The following is a 12179-nucleotide window of genomic DNA, read 5'->3' on the forward strand; positions in this document are numbered from 1 at the left end:
AGTTTCAAAGTTCTGCAACTTTGAGTTCTTCCTACAAGAGTCAGTTTTTTTCTTTTGTTTTGGGGGTTTTTTGGGGGGGAGAGGGGATATTTCGTAGAGATGACTTTTTTTTTTTTTAAATTAAATCTCAAAAATATATATTCACATTCAGGCAGAAACTGAGCACAGGAAATTTGAACCCAAAAGTTGAATGTTTTGGGAATGTATGAGAACATGAAAGCATATATTAGAACGGGAAATGTTCTGCAATCTTAACTCTTATGGTTACGACTGGCAAAATGGCTAAAATGCATTGCAAACCAGCATAATATAAGCCTCACAGTCTATTGCATTGTAGCAGAAAGATATCTAATAGCTTACCCACATGTTCATGGGCTCTCCCATGTTTTCTAGCTATAGAAATGAACATGCCAAGAATGATCACAGAAAATATGAGCATAAGAAACCATGGTTGGGGTGATAACTGATTACTTCACTATGAACAAACCTGATAGCCACCTCTTCTCCCTTGCTTATTCTATTGCACCCAGTAATGTAGACAAAGGTATTGGAAGAATCAAAGTGTGAGGACTACAGACCCATAAATTGGAGCTGGTGAAAACAGCGAGCCTGCCAATGACATTCTATAATGAGGCTCTCCTTGAATGAGGCCCTGCTGGTGCTTGACATATATAACAGAATCTACCTGACTGCTGTATGCTATGGCAGAAGTAAAGAGGGGAGATGAAGAAGTGAGGATATAAAGATACTATGTGTCTAGTACATCTTAAGAGCTCATTGCCCAAAACAGGTCTAAAAGCCCAGCCAAAATGACTTCTTTGGCATTTGGAAAGATGAGGTATCGTCCCTCTGTAAAGGAAGAATGCCAATATTAGTGCAAACAGCACAGGAAGTGTAGATACCAGGTCCAGTGATGTTTAATATATTTACTACTGATCTAGAAAGGGACAAGGGAAAGGAGGTAGCAAAGTTTGCCAATGACAAGTATTTAGGTTACTAAACATAAAGACGATGTGAAGAACTGAGATATCTAAACACACAATGCCAAATGTTCAATGTCAATAAATGCAAAGTTATGCACAAAGGGGGTAAAATATGAACTCCTCACACACCTTATAGGATTCTAAATTAACTGTATCAACTTAGGAAAAAGATGTGGGGATCACTGCAGGCAGCTCAACGGAAGCCTCCACTCAACGTGCAGTTCTGGTCAAAAAACAAACCAGATGTTAGGAAGCATAAAGAATGGGATGGTGAATAATACAGAAAATATTATAATGCAATTATCTATATTGATGGTGTGGATCATATGGAATACTGTGTACAGTACTAATAATATCTGAAAAAGGATACTGCAGAATTAGATAGGGTTCAGAGAAGGGTAACAAGAATCAGTAGAGAACTAGAAAACTCTCCTATGAGAAGAGACTGAAAAGAGTGGGATTTCATTTATGTTAGAAAGGAGGCAAAAAAGAGGGGACATGGTAAATTAACAAATGGTCTAGGGAAGATAGATCAGGAGTTTCTATTCTCCCTGTCTCGCAATACCAAAACAAGGGGACAAATTCAAAACTGATTAAAAGAAATACTTTTTTGCGCAATGAGTAATTAGATTGGAACTCATTACTACAAGATGTCACTGAAGCCAAGGACTTAGCAAGCTACAGAAAGAAATTGGACATTTATAGGGATAAGAATAACCAGAGCAGTTTCAATTCATGACAAAAATTTTGGAAGGGATCTTAAACCTGATACTTCAGGGCTTAAATCAATCTCTAGCTATCAGAGATCATGTTATCCTAATGTGCCTACTATGAGGTTCTTACACCTTCCTCTGAAGCATCTGGTGCTGGACACTAATCAAGACAAGTGGCCTAGATGGACCTCAGGTCATATCTAGTCTGGCAATTCATGTTCTCCTATGGTTGATTTATAGTAATTCTGAAATTCTGTTCCTCTGCTCATAATCCACAATATATGAAAGAAAATGTAGTGGATTGAAGAATAAATTACCTAGTAGAGAGGAGATATAACTCAGGAGAACATTAGTCACCATCTTTTTCAGGCCACAAACTCTATATCCCTTCATGATTGCTAGATCTCATTTAGTGCAACACCAAAGGTTTTTTTTGTTCATTTGTTTTCCCTATATTGCATGGTTTTGTAAAGCTTTTACTAATATATTTATTGCTACATTTTATAAAGCGTGAACAATGGAAACAAAACTTTAAAAATCCATGCAACACTGGGGAAAAAGGAGCTTTTCTTACCTCTGTCAACATGCTCCAGTCTCCAGCTCTGATGTATAATGTGAAACAACAGCAGCAGAGTACAGTAAATGCTGGGAAGACATGAGATTTGGAGTCAGCAATCACGGGGACTCTGTTACAGACCTGGAAGCTTTTGTTCTCAGATGGAAGTTATTAGAGAATTCACAGCAGCAAATACTTTCTACAGTGATGGCTGAAAAGGCACTTCATTATAAATGTCATTATAAATGTTCTATTTTGAGTCACAACATTCAAAATGTTCCCCTTCTGGAGGACAGCAAAGATCCTTTTTTTTTCAGCTTTCAGGTGGGATTTTGGAAATTTTGAGAAAAATTCAGAGCTTCTTTTATTAGGCAAGGGGGAGAGGTACTTTTCTACATTTAAAAAAAATAAAATCCTCTCACCTTTATCTGTGTTCACAACTCAAAAACAGCTGAAATGTAGACTTCAGCTGTCCAATAGCTGTACTTCTGTGAAGACCAGCCTTCTTCCCTGCTAATTCTGTGTATTTCCTTGCACAAGGGCAGATCCCTCCATGAATCATGTCAGGCAGGAAACATCTAACTGAGAATCAAACAGCTCAGACCATTAGACCTTATGGGTTCACCCACTCTCTGTGCCAGCTAGCTAGAGTATTTCTCCAGCTGCAAAATGACTATAGGTACATCTACACTTCTGGTGGCATGCAGAGAACAGACATTACGCATCAAGCTAGCACAGGTACAAATAGCAATGTAGACAGTGAGGCACAGCTTAGGCGAGTAGCGTGCCCTACACACCTAAACTCTAGGGTCTATACCTTACAAAACAGGTCTTCATATGCCCAAGCAGTGCCTCCTCTGCCTACACTACTATTTATAAAGTGTAGCATCCCACCCAGGAGTCTTCCTCAGCAGCAGTGAAAGGCAGGCTGAGTCCACACTTGTCACTCGTGGTGACAAGAAGCTATAGATGGCAGTGGTGTGTAGTTATAAATGGCAGTGAAAGACTACGGCAGCTGGGAGGCAGCAGGAAAAACTGCCTTCCACCTGCCAAAGTCTTTCCTCAGCAGCCACAGGATCCAGCAGCGGAGAGCTACTGAAGATGTTCGCTGTGTGTAGCTACACACTGAAGTGACGAAAATGGATGCCGCCTACCTCTTACTGCAGCACGTAGCTATATGTATCCTGCACATTGCCACGTGTAGACAAGACTTAACAGTGATCTGCAAAATTATTGCATAAATAAACCAAACTAGCCTATCAGCACAATGGACTCTCTAATAATCAGGAACATAAAAGGGGTGGAAGATCGGAGGAAACAGAAGGAGGGAGGATCTGCCTGGTAGAATGACACACTTTAAAGACAACAAAGAAAGGAAATCTCTTCTATGTCACATTCCACTAGGGTGGACTGACAGGCCTACAACAGAGCATTCAATCTACACAAGTTCATTAAACAGTACAAGGAGCACAAAAAGCCTTACAAAGTTTATCCACACATGCCTCCCCTTCCTCTGCCCCAGAGGCTGCTAGCTGTGTCCCCTAAGGCTAATTAGGAAAGACTGATCTGCAATACATGTCCTTATGCACTGGGAGAGCGGCTCCCGCGACAGTTGCACCCTCCTGGAGTTGTAGTCCTCAGCCAGGTCTTGGGGCAGCGCGTGGGCAAACCTCTAGAGGGAGGCCCATAAGTTGAGGTTATAGCGACCGAGGAGCACTTGGTGGTTGGCTATGCGCAGTTGAAGAGCTGCCGTTGAATAAACCTTCCTCCCAAAAAGGTCTAATTTTTTGTTTTCTTTATTTCTGGGAGTATTCGACTGGTCACCTTGTCTGTCCCTCTGGTTGACGGTGTCCACAACCAGCAACCCTGGGGGTGGGGAAGGGGGTGTAAAGGTATTCAAACCCTTGAGGAGGGACATAATACTTGCGCTCGGCCGTTTTTGAGGTGGCAGCCACCGAGGCGGGCGTCTCCCAGAGGGGCTTGACTAACTTGAGAACCTGGTCGTGAACTGGGAGCGCGACCCTGGATGGCCCCCCTGAACCTGAAACCCCAAAAAGGGAGTCCTCCTCCTCCAAGAACTCTTTAAGGTCCATTTTTAAATTGTCTGCGAGTCTCTTTAAGAGCTCCTGATGGCCCTTAAAGTCAGGAAGCGGGGTCCTCTGGTCCCTGGCTGTTGTATCCGGGGGGGAAGAGGAGGAGGACTGTGGAAGGGGACCTGTGGAGGGGCCTTCCATAGGGTCGGACTCTTCTTCCGAAGAGCGTCCCCTGTCCTGGCTTGGGGTGGGGGTGGTGGTTGGGCTGCCACTGAAGGCACTGACCCTGTTCCCTGGGTCATCTGCGGCAGCCAGGGACCCCAGTAGGGCCATTGCCATGGCCCCTGCACCCACGTCGGTAACTGTCCCTGTGCCGGATATGACACAGGACCCTGGGGGCCTGGGCTGTGAGACCTGTGATACTTTGTGCAGTCCCTCTCCGCAGCAGGCGGGGATCTGCTCCAGGGCGATCAAGAGCAGTCGTGGTGGCGTTTACGGTGCCAGCGGGGGGGCGAACGGCTGAAGCTGGTAGATGAGTGCCCCTGAGGTTTTCCAGTCTTACGACAGTTATCTGCTGGAGATCTGGGGCGGCCTCGCTCACAACTGCGCTGTCTGTCGGCATCTAGCTGGCGGCCTTGAGCCTGCGGTGCCAAAGGGTCACTCGGTGCTGAGTGGTGCAGTGCTGGAGCCCGCACCGGACTGCGCGTTCGGGACCTCGAGCGGTAACACTGCCACTCTGGGGACTGAAGGCGTTGCCACGGTGCAGAGGCATCAGCCGGTGCCAGAGCACATGCTGGACTAGGTGTCCACGACCTAGAGCGGCGACGGCGGCTCTCAGAGTCCGCTAGGTAAAACCGGCTGCTAGGGGACCGGGAACGGCATCTGGTTTCCTGGGGATGAGGCACTGCTGTCAGGCTGTAGGCCGGGGATCTGGACCGGTGCTGAGGGGCTTGAGCCTTCTCAGGCACCGGGATCCGCACCGGCCTCCACACCGGGGATCGGGAGCGTCGTTCGCATGGCACCATAGGTCTCGACACCGGAGTGGGCGATCCCTGCCGGGTGCTCCTGAGCGAATGGAACCGGTGCCGCGTCTCCGTGAATGAATGGGAGCAGTGCCGGACATCCCTAGGCGAGCCCGACCGGTGCATCAAAGATTGAGGATGGTGCCGAGTCTCCCCCAGTGCCGTATAGCCGGTGATGGAGCAGTGCCAGGACTCCAATGACCGGTCCCCGCGTGATGCAGAGCTGGAGCGGCTGCTCCCGGAACCTTGAGACCGCTCCCGGTGCTGCAGTGTCGAGGTGCTCGACAACCCTTGGTTGGAGCGAAGAGGGGAGGTGTGCCGTTCCCCCCTTTGATTGTCTGGGGGGAGACATTGATCCCTGTCTCCTCACCCCACCAGGGTAACCCAGCATGGGTATACTCCGAGATACCGTCCCGGACACCCTCGGCTGAGGGGGGGACGGAGGTGTGGGCATAGCCATCAGGGCGCGTGCCACTGCAAATGCCTCCGGCATCGACGGCTCCTGCAGGGGCGCTCCCCCACCCCTGGAGTCAGGGGAGGCTCCCTGCGCGGAGACGCCGGTGCCGGAGCAGTTTCGACGGCATGTGGCTGGGGCATCTCCTGCATCACCCCCTGCTGTACCAGTCACAGGGGGGAGTCCATAGATGCGGCCTCTGGCCACTTCTTCTTTTTGGGTACCACCATCTGAGCCAGTGCCAATGTCGGTGCCGGAAGAGCGCTGTGTACCAACGAAACGCTCGGTGCCATCGGCGACCTGGAGGGTTCGGAGTCCGGACGAAGCGCCAACTCCATTAGGATGGCCCTGAGGCGAGCATCCCACTCCTTTTGAGTCCGAGGTTTAAACAACTTACAAATCCGGCACTTATCTTTCCGATGCTGCTCTCCGAGGCATCGGAGGCAGCGGTCATGCGGATCGCCGACCGGGAAAGCCTTCAAGCAAGCCGCGCAGGCTTTAAACCCGGTGGAGCCAGGCATGGCTCCGTCGAAGCCCCTAGGGGCTAACTATACACTAACTAACTACTCTGTATAAAACAGGTAACTATTTTAAACTATTAACTCTAAACTATAACAGAGATTGCTACTTGCGAATGAGCAAGGGGCAGACGTTCCACTGACCATCACGGGCGGAAAGAAGGAACTGGGGACCACGGGGTCGGCGGTGCCCTATATACCGCGATATGAGCGCAATACTCCAGGGGGCGCAGGAGCCGACCCGCGGGGGTTGCTAGGGGCAGAAAAGCTTCCAGAGACTCGTGCACGGGGCTCGCACTCACCTATATTGGAATGCATATGAGCAATCACTCGAAGAGAGAACTCAAACTTTAGCTTATACCCCTTGACAGGCCAGCCAACTCCAGTTAAAAGCATGATTACACTTAAGGGTCTGCGTGTGAGAATGGGACTTGAGTTATAACTCAAGCTAACCTTGCAGTGAAGATTGGCTCTTAGAGTTATCTGAGGAACTCTACTAACCACTGATATTAATTTTTAATAATTCTTGAAAAATTGGGGAAGTTCTAGAGGATTGGAGGAAAGTGAATGTCATGCTAATATTTAAAAAGGGTAAAAGGATGAGCCAAGTAAATATACACTGATACCGAACATACACAAACAGATTACAAAAAAGTGTCAAAGAATTGGAAGATAGAAATAATTAATGCCAGTCAACAGAGATTCCTGAAAAATAGATCTGGTCAAAGGAACTTGATATTGTTCTTTGATAAGATGACACATTTTCTTAGCAAAAGTAATTGTATTACATAATATTCTATAAGTTGTTTGACTCAGTAGTATACAATATTCTTAATAAAGTTAACACTACACAAAATCAATATGGCATATAGTAAATGAACAAAACTAGGTAACAGATGTCAAAAAAATAATTAAATTAATAATTCATTAATGAGTGGGATTATTTGTAATGGAATCCCATGCAGATCAGTTCTCAAGCAATGGTATTCAATTTTTTAATCTATGACCTGGAAGAAAATATAAAATCATTGCTGATAAATTTTGCAGATGACAATCACTGGTGGGGGGTAACAAATGATGTCATCAGGTCACTGATACAGATCAAGATAGTGAGAACACTTCTGGAGTTCTTTGTCCATTGCTGGGACCAAATCAACTTGTGTAAATCACAGTTCCTCTGAAGCCAGCAGAGCTACACCAGGTTACATCAGCTGAGGATTTTGTCCCTGATGTCCACACTTTAAAAAAGAATTTTGAAGAACTGTAGAGAGGATTCATAAAAGAGTTGCAAGAAAGATTGAGACCTGGAAACCTCATCTTGTGATTGATCAGAATCACCTCGTCACTTTCTGTGGATAAGCTATATATATATAGTACATATATAGTAAGCTATATCCACAGATCTTTAAGAGGTGATTTCATCACAATCTAAAAGTACCTACATGGGGAGAATACATTTGACATGAGGAGGCTCTTTAAATAAAGCAAACAAAGAAATATCTGTAAGGGTAATTAACCATTGCAACAACTTTATCATCACTTGGTTAAAAATAGAGATTTGGATATCTTTCTAAAATATATGCTGCAGATCAATCACAACCACACAGCTCTGAGAACCTCCAGTTACAGTTAAGTAACTGTTCAGAGTGATGTACTGTATTCCACTATGGATGACTGACAAGCAGTACCTAAGCGGGAGGAACGTGGAAGATGAGGATGAAAGGGTTGTGCAGAGAACTGCCACGCCAAAGGAGGCATCTGCTGCCAAGTCCTGCACCAAGACATAGTGTGTTGTAAACATGTGGACAGAATGTCATGTGGTTGCTGTACATTTGTCTATGAGAAACATGTCCTGAAGGAATGCTATGGTCCTAGCTTAGGCTCTAGTGGAGTGAGCCCATACCCCAGTGGGGGGGAAGTAGATACAACAGCTGACAGCAGAGTTTAATATAGCCAGCAATCCATTTGGAGATTCTCTGGGTGGAGATGACCTGCCCCCTGAGTCTCTCTGCTGCCACAATACACAATCTAGGGATGGGTTTTGTCTGGATGGGTTTTGTTCTCTGCAGGTAAAAGGCAGGTAAAAAGCCAAAGCTCATCAGGCATCGACGGAATGGAGTATGTTCTTCTGCAGATGTGTGTGGTCTCAGGAAAAGAACAGGTAAGTAAACAGACTGGTTAATATGAAACTGGGAGACCACCTTTGGTAAAAATTTTAGGTGCAGGTATAAGGACACCTTATCCTTCTGGAATACTGTAAATGGTAAGAGTTCACCGACCCTTCTTACTGAAGTGATAGCAATAAGGAAGGCAACTTTCATAGAGAGGAGAAACATAAAATAAGATGTCATTGGTTCAAAGGGTTTTTTTGGTTAATACCGAGACTACTAGATTTAGGTCCTATTGAGGCATGATTGTTTGGAAAGGTGGGAAGATTCTTAGGAAGCCTTTCCAAAATCTAGCATTTACTTGGTGTGTAAAAACAAAGTAACCCTCCATAGAAGGCTGGAACATGCTAATCGCCACTAGGTGGACTCAAAGAGTGCTAATGGTGAGACGCAATATCTTCAAAGATAGAATGTAGTGTAGGCTTAGAGGAATCTCTGTCTCTTCTGGTATAACATCTTTACATTGTGCCCAAGACAAAAAGCATTTTCACTTAGCCCTCTAACGTTGTCTAGTGGAGTGTTTCCTTTGGTTAGAGAGAATGCCCTGCACTGCTGAGGAACACCTCATTCTATGGCTGATGCTCATCCGGATACCATGCTCTGAGGTTGAGTAGTCATGGAGTGGGATGCTTGATTCTGTCGCTGTATTGGGTCAGAAGATCGGGAAAGTGAGGGATGGTAATCAGTGAACAGGATGATATATGCAGGAGATTGGGGATCCAGAATTGTCTGGGCAAGAAGGAGGTCATCAGAATGACTGTCGCCTGGTCTTGTTGGATCTTGTGTAGCACCCAAGATAGGAATGGTAGAGGAGGGAAAGCATATTTGAGTTGCTCTGACCAGGAGAGAAGGAGAACATCGCCTTGGGAGCGGTAATTGAGGGCTTTCCTGGAGCAATACATGGTGCACTTTCTGTTTGTCTGAGAAACAAAAATCAGTCTATGGTTGGGGTCACCTACTGCGCAAAGATGTCATGTAGCACTTCAATGTGAATTTCCCACTCATGGTCAATTGCAAAGTGTCTGCTGAGTCCACGAGCTCATTCTGCAATCCTGGAAGATAAGCTGCAAAAAGGGTGATCTAATTGCTGATGAACCAGTTCCAGAGACTGACCACTTCTGTGTATAAAGGGACGAATTTCACTTCACCTTGTTTGTTGATAAAAAAAACCCACTGGTGGTGCTGTCTGACATAATCAGAGCAAATGAGTGAAAGAAAGAATTTACATGTCTTTCTTACTGCTCAAAGCTTCAGGATGTTCATATACAGCCTGGATTCTCAAGATGTCCACGTACCTTGTGTCGTGCAGTTGTCTGTACGGGCCCCGCAGCCTAGAAGGAACATGTCAGTGATGACAGTTTTGTCTGGGGAAGAAAAGGGACTCCCAGGCATACATGATGGTCTGACCACCATAGAAAGGAGGACAGTACCTTGGCCAAGACAGTTAGCATGAGTTTCATGGACTGGTGGCCCAGTGAATACATGGACTGTAGCCATGTCTGAAGGCAATAAAGGTGAAGTCTCATGAAGAGGGTCACATAAGTGCATGGAGCCATGTGGTGAAGCAGAGACAGACAAGTCTTGGGTGGTACACAAGGACTGTTCGTTATGCAAGTTAGGATGTCATTCATTGTCTGAAATCTGTCTGTGGACAGGTATGCCCATGTTGTGATATAGTTTAGGGTAGCCCTGATGAAGTCCAATGATGGTGTGGAGTTGAAGATCAACTTTTTGATGTTGTTGCTGACCCACAGTGAAGAGAGGAGGCTGAATAACATAGAAGTCGACACATGGGCTTCCTGGCAGGACTTGCTTCCTAGGAACCAGTCGTCAAGGTACAGAAAAACAACAAGATCATAGCACCTGATGTGAGCTACTACTACAGAAAATACCTTGGTGAAGACTCTGGGAACAGTAGCTATTCCAAAGGGTAATACTCTGTATTGGAAATAGTCAGAGCCCACCATAAATCTGAGAAACTTCTGTGGGCAGGGTGAATATCAACATGAAAGTAAGTGTCCTTCTATCGAAAGCCGTAACCACGTCTTTTTCTAAGGATGGAATTATCGCTACCGATGTTACCATGATAAATGTGAGGTTGCAGACAAAGTGATTGAGGTGACAGAAGTTGAGAATTGGTCTCCAACTGCCTCTCTTCTTGGGTATCAGGAAGTAAAGTAGAATCCTGTTCCTTGATATTAGAGGAATGCATTCTATTGCTCCTTGTTGCAATAAGGAGTTCATCTCTTGGGTGAGAATACTATCATGAGTGCGCTCCCCAAAAGGGGACGGAGTATTGGAGGATGTAATGTTACAAACTCAATTGTATAGCCACGGAAGATGACATTCAGCACCCCTTTGTCTATTGTTATTGCACTCAAAGCGTGGAAAAAGAGTTCTAAATGGTCCCCAAATGGAGTAGATGGGTAGAATGTTAGGCTCAGTGGTTGTGGGTTCTTGAGCTCGCGTCAAAAATATCTCCTGGCTTGTGGTTGGGTGGCTTGAAATGTTAATGGCCTAGAATCTCTTAGTGTGACACTGATGAAACAGGACTTGCTTTCATGCAACACTCTTCTAGAAGTAGTAGAGGCTCTGGCACAGTGAAATTCAGCCCTTATTTTTCCTGTTGCTGCTAGGAGGGGAAGAGACAGGACTATGTCCAAAGCTGAGAAACACAAATGGGACATACGCCCAGCCACACCTCAGAAATTGAACCTTCCCATGCTTTTGTTGAGGAGAAAAGGAGGGGGCTAAGCAAACTGATCTCCTAATGAGCTTCAGAGAGGTTCCACACTGAGCCTCCACTTTTACATTTCACTAGAAATGAAATGTCACTAAATGCTGGAGGAAGGGGAGCATTCTGCAAACAACCACCACAAGAAGAAGGACCTCAAAACTGGGTCAGATTGGGCAAAATGATCCCATCATGGGTGCCTATATTGAGTATCTGCAGATGGTTCATTTGTGTCCTTCTGATTTCCCTTTCATCTTTTACTGTTTTCTCTTCTACCACTAGGTCGAAGGTGGATGCCTCCAGTCTGAATATCTAAATGGAAGGCAGAAAACAATCAGATTGGCACAGTAAGTGGATGAGACTATAAGGTCTAAGTCACTGGACTGTTGTCAATTGGTTGTCTTCATACCATCATAGAAGGAGGCAGAATTAACTGATAACTCTGTTCTGGTGGAATCAGACTCAGAAAACACTTTTTATAATTTTAGAGGTACTGATCACTGATCACACATCTATCATTAAGACTGAGGTCCATTTGGCACTTAAAGGAATCAATCCTCTTTATTTTGTCTGAAATACAGCATATCCTCTCCAAATTTAGCACTTATTCTTTGAGAACAGAATGACTTTTCAAGAATTTACAAGTAAATCCACTAATTACTTAATTTAAGAAATTAAAATCTATGCCTTTTAAAAATTTAATCTCTGTTGGTCTTTTCTTTGTTCAAAATTATCTTAACAAAACAGAGACGTCAAAATTTCCATATAATTAATATTAAGTGAAATTTTATGCACAGGTTAAAGTTGAATAAATTTTGTAATTACACTAATTTGGGCTAAGACTTCAAAGTAGCTAAACATATTGTCCTTTTTCAAGCAAAGTTGTCAGCAAAAGGAAGGAATCTTGTCACCTATAGTTCAAGTGTTTGGTTAAGGATTATTCCATGACCTAGGAGGCTTACAGATGGCTAAAAACTCAGTTGAGTTTCAATTCATAG

The 12179-nt window shown here is 44.9% G+C and overlaps 1 protein-coding gene across 2 annotated transcripts in view; it reads right to left on the reverse strand.

The window, feature by feature from the left end:
- Positions 1 to 12179, reverse strand: part of UQCC1 (ubiquinol-cytochrome c reductase complex assembly factor 1) — a 143039-nt gene that overhangs the window by 93783 nt on the left and 37077 nt on the right. The window lies entirely within an intron of this gene.

This window comes from Emydura macquarii, unplaced genomic scaffold (genome assembly GCF_026122565.2).
Source record: "Emydura macquarii macquarii isolate MOO-44397 ecotype Brisbane River unplaced genomic scaffold, CSIRO-AGI_Emac_v2 contig_1170, whole genome shotgun sequence".
Classification (NCBI taxonomy): Eukaryota; Metazoa; Chordata; order Testudines; family Chelidae; genus Emydura; species Emydura macquarii.